This window comes from Papaver somniferum, chromosome 5 (genome assembly GCF_003573695.1).
Source record: "Papaver somniferum cultivar HN1 chromosome 5, ASM357369v1, whole genome shotgun sequence".
In the NCBI taxonomy this organism is placed as follows: Eukaryota; Viridiplantae; Streptophyta; class Magnoliopsida; order Ranunculales; family Papaveraceae; genus Papaver; species Papaver somniferum.
Genome location: NC_039362.1, coordinates 165,834,619 through 165,840,317, shown reverse-complemented (window position 1 = coordinate 165,840,317; position 5,699 = coordinate 165,834,619).

Genomic DNA, 5,699 nt, shown 5'->3' with positions numbered 1-5,699 from the left:
AAAAAAATCAAAAATCAAGTATTTATCAATTCCATCCTCTCTTGTTCCAAAAATAAAAGAGAGTAGTCAATGTAAATAAGAGTCATGTAAAGAGTCATCTTTTGTGTTTTTGTGTTATAAGCAAGGAAGGGTGTATGCCATTGATGTACAACGCGAGTAATTGTGAAATACCTCCAACTCATTCACAATTCTCGTAAAGTCCGGACAGCTAGCTAGATTTCGACCTTGGTTCTTAGCCTGAGAAACTATCTCTTGGTGATTAGTAGTCATAACATCCGATCTTTCTTTACACATGTGTAGATACACTTTACACTCTTATCACATGTCTTTATTTGTTATCAGTGCTAGGATTGTGCCTTTGATAGCTAGATTGACATCTCCATTTTGCTGTGAGCTTAAACTGACTTGCACATGTCACATTTGATGAAATCTGAGCTTATATTTTGTCCTAGAACTTTGTAGGTATGTTCTAAGCAAACCTTCACGAGACTTCACTCGTCCACTAGGGACACTTAGTGGTTTAAAAGGCTTAGTGCATACGCTAAATACATTCGAGAGACCATCGACAGTGGTATAGGTAGGATTTCCTTAGTTTTGTTTTACTTGAGGACAAGTAAAATTCAGGTTTGGGGGTATTTGATGAGTGCTAAAAAGTGCATATTTCTATATATTTTTCTTGGCATTTAACTCATCTTTTGTGCATTAATTCTACATTTTATCCCATATTCTGTATTTTCATTGTTTTCAAGAATAAATATTTTTATTAATTAATTTTGTATTTTTAGGTACTAAATAAAGCTTGGATGAATTGTTGAGCGAAAAGAGCAAAGAAACGGTCAAGACTCCTGCAGGAAGGCAGCAAAGAATGATGTTTGCAAGAGCCGGATAAACTAGAAGTGGGCTTGAAGAGGAAGAATTATTCTTAAAGAAGATATGGGCTTGGCATACCCAAGGCCCAAAACCATTACCCAAATCCATTTCCAATATCCATACCCATTTCCATGAGAACCGTCAGATAGGATCCATCACATCATCCTACGGTCGCCTCATCATCGTGCATCAAACTATGAAGTTCCTGTCAAACATCATAGTACCTAACTCCAATCTAAGCCGTCAGTTTTGATGTATCATACATCCAACGGTCGCTCCAAGCTTGCTTCCATCCTGCCGTTAGATCCATTTCAGAAGTGACAATCCAACGCTTATCCTCGATGTTCATCAACATTTGCTACACCCGCCTAACACTACAACACCAAACCCACCTTCACCTAATCGAACCAAACACACCCTTCTCCCAAAACCATCGACTCCACCTTCTTCCCCTCTCCGTCTGCAGAACCCATGTCCGCCATCATCACCACCACCTTTCCCAACCACTTTCTCTAACAAATCCGAGAACCCATCATCATAATCATCCCTATCTCCACTTTTATCAACCTAATCCGTTGTTCTCTAGCGCTGTGAACGATTAGGTCGAAGACAGTGGAGTAGGAATTGAGTATGGATGATTTGACACTACATCTCACATCACAGGAGCATGGGAAGAGCAGGAGAAGACGAATAAGAAGCATGGGTCGAAGCTCTCAAGTGTTTTCAGATATTAGGTATGCATTAATTTCAATTTTTATCAAACCCTAATTTTTCTGTTTTTTTTGGGATTTTGGAGAGATTGTGTATAAACTATAAATAGATGCTTTGGGGTGTTGTAATAGGTGTTCTTGGGTTAGCCGAGATACCCCCTAATTGGGTTAATTTTAATTTCAATTTCATGTTTAATTTCAATTTCAATTATACTGTCAGTACTTGTTCTTCACTGTTAAACTCTGTTCTGATGTTATGTTCATGTTCTTGTGTATGTTAATGTTCATGTAAATCACCTTGTTTGTTATGTTCTAATTCACCACTAGGGTGAGAAGACAACTGAACTTTGTTGGTTAGCCATTTGGGTTAGACCCTGTTGAGCTCAAAACATTTAGGTTCGTAACATTCCAAAGGTTCACTGGCTTGTGATTAGTGGTGCTTTAAACAGACCATTAATGCTAGGAGTTAGTGATAATCTAAGGGATTCACAAATCCATATTAGTTAGAAACCTAAACCCTAAATGACATGTGATTGCCTATGCTTTAATCAGATAGGCAATGCTAGGGGTTATCCAAGGACTTTAGGTAGTTAACTAGCCACATGACAGGGATGTAACCAAGGTGAACTAGCTAGGTGAAGGAGAATTCTCATCCATCTTCATACACTTCCATCTTCAACTGTTTTGCTTGTTTTCTGTTTTCTTTCATTTTTTTTACCTTCATTGCTCACTGTTTGTTTTCCCCTCATGCTCACAGTGGTGTCTTAGCACCACAATCTTTACTTGTTTCACTCACTGTTTACTACCCCCATTCAGCTCTCATACATCAGTCCATTCAGCTCCATGTTAGCTTAGGAAGCAGCTAGAGAAGCTAGAAAACAACATTTGCTCCCCCTTGTCCCTGTGGACTTTCCCTTTCTTCCCATTCTAGCTACAATTGACCCTGTATACTTGCAGGTCAATTTGTAGGTTGTTTATAAAACCCATCAGGAGAGATTTAGGAAAAAATAAGAAGAAGAAGATATGATTTCGGAGTTGGGAGGAATTAAATTTATAGGTCGAGAAAGAAAAGCGAAGTTCCTTTGAGCCGTTAGAAATTTAGCCGTTGGCGTTTATAGTAAAACCGCCCACGACTTTCCTTTGAGTGCCCATTTGAATTACCAACGACTATTTTCTATTATAAATACATCACGAGGTTTTATTCTAAACCAAACCATCTGATTTCTTTCTCATCATCCACCATGTTTTCTAAAGGCAAAGCAAAGCAAATATTATGTGTCGAAGCAAAAGAGGTTTGTCCATTATGTTTCATAGATAACCACAGTCTTATGCAATGTCCTTTGATGTATTAAAAGTGTCCGCGGGAAGGTTGTTCACGCATCATAATGGTGATTGAATCACAACCGGAAAAACTCAGGTACTTGCAATGTCAACATCCCAATTGTCCAGAGGAACCACATATGCTAGATGATGTTATGAAGATTAAAAAAAAAGAAGAAGAAAAGATTGCAACACTCTGCAAAAACTTCAAGCTTAAATCCAAATTGAAGAAACCGTTATTACACTGCAAGCATTGTGGATATGGAGATCACGAATACAAACATTGTCCATGGAGAATCAGTTCATGCTCAAAGCCCGGTTGCAGGACTTTTATGCATTTGCGGACTTCTTCTGAAGAACACACTTATGGAAGGCATTTCTAGGAATGTCCCAGGTGTTTTTTGGTGGAGTGGGATAATTGAAGTTGTAGGACAAATCGATTCACTATGGTATTATGTTATTTAATTTGTTGTTTATTTTGCGTTATTACGATTATCTAAAACCATCAATATCAAGTAATTTATAAATAAAAACATACTGCATTGAACAACCACATCATACATGAGAATAAAAGAAACACATTAAATTAAAAAAACTACTACGTAGGTGTCAATTCTCGGCGGATGATATGGGTGGTGGAATTCCTAGGGCGATGTAAGGATCATATTTGATGAGCACCCTAAGAATGTTGAAACAAGCATGGAAGTCGAAAGGACGACCGCGGTGAGATGCTGACCACATCGCTAGAGTTATGGGTTCCACTTCATGTTCGACTTCACCGTTGAGATTATTTATGTGATTCTACATTAATAGAGAGATGAAATCCAATACATTACAACTAATTACACTAAAACGATGTGTCAATCCGTGACGATCACACCCATGAATGTTTATTGTTTCCGCAACGAACATTTCAAAAACTTTCTCCCAGAACGTCGATTGTGATACATTCCTACCGGTAGCAACATCAGCGGCAACATCTTGTGTTTTAAAAACGTAGGCTCTGCAAATAGCTAAATCCTCTTGTTGAGTGTATTTAACACCACGAATTCTGGGAGGCATTTTTGTAGATGATTTAAGAGTGAAGAATGTGTAAAATGTGTGAATTTAGAGTTGAAATGAGGAGTATTTATAGACTTCAAAAAAATGTAACCGTTGGATCACAAGATTTCTCAGTCGTTCAGATTGAGCCGTTGGCGCCATTGGGCGGGACGCTGGAGTTTCTAGTAAGGACTCTGGCGCTGTAAGTAAAAACTCGCGTTTGAGGTGCAAACGCTGGCGTTATTTCTCCAGACGCCAACGTTTGCAGCAATGTCGCCCATCCTTAATGATGGAGCTGTCATAGGCTCAACAAATTAATTAATATATTTCCCACTAATTAACTGGTAATATAGCGGTAGTAAGAGATCGTTCCCACAGAGAGCTGTGTAATTGATAGGTTATTCAATCAACAATATAAAGTAAATAACAAAGGGGCTTTTGTTTATAAGATAAATAGAAAGACAATAAATAAAAGAGATGATCAAGGAATCCTTCGCCGTTACCAAGCGATAGATAGATTAGAATACTTATCTATCTTCCATTAGAATCATTCATCACCAACCGTAGAATAGCATGTACACTTAGCTATCCCCAAAACTCCTTGTATCACTGGATAACAGGTACGCTTAGTCACCGGATGCTATTCAACTGAGCCGCCTTGAGGTACGCTTACAAGGTGTAACTCAATGGAACGCTTTAGGGTTTGTGAATTTAGGTTTGATTCCAGCAGTTAAACTCAGTACGCTCGGTTCACTTAATGGTGTTGTTTCCACACACGATTGCTTTACAGAATCCCTCTGCAAGGTCTCATGTTCTCTACTTGTGTAGGAGATGCACAACAATTACGAATCGCTCAACTCACTACTAGCAATAGAATGATCAATAGACTAATCTGGTTGTGCACCCAAACCAATCTAAGAATCAATCATAAACCCTAGATATAATGAAAACAAACGATGATGATTAAAACCTCAAGTAGACTTGTATTATTAATAAATCTTCACTCTTGGAACATTGAAGTCATCCTTAATCAACAAAGGATTTAGCTACTCATATTACAAAGAAGATGAATAATGGTGGTTTCCTCCCTAAAGGGGTAAACCCTAGATTTTGATGTAGAACTTGTGATATGAGATTCGATCGATAATTATATTTTACATAACCTAATACCTTTTTATAGGTTTACATTACTTGACTTCCAAGTATTTATTTCGGTTTAAGAACCCGACCCGAAAATACGACATAACGAAACCAAACGTGCCCTTAGGCTTTCCAAGGTGTAAATAAACGTTTCCTACTACATAAGTTCGCAAACCCAGTCCGCGAACTTCAAATCCAGAAGATATTTTCGGAATTAAAGTATGAAACCCGTCCGCGAACTTTACTGTCTTCGGTATTCAATAAAAGCTTGTTTTGGCCATAACTTCTTCATCCAAACTCGGAATGACCTCATTCTTTTTGAATTATTTTTATCTTTCAATTCTCTTCAAGATGGTGATGAGAAATACTTAATTTGAACGAGTTAAGATTCGTCTTTGTCCCGTATCTTGATTTTGAGTGTTTTGCTCCTTTTCGTCGCACTTCTTCCACTTCTCTTAGACTTGGGCACTTGGATACTTGGAATAATTCTCTTCCGAGATCTTTTCAGCACTTTGTGGCTCCTTTGTGGATGATTCACCTAATAGAGGAAAATAAGAGAAAACAAGAGTAATAATACGAAAATATGCAAGAATAATAGCTAAAGCAAGTATGGAATGG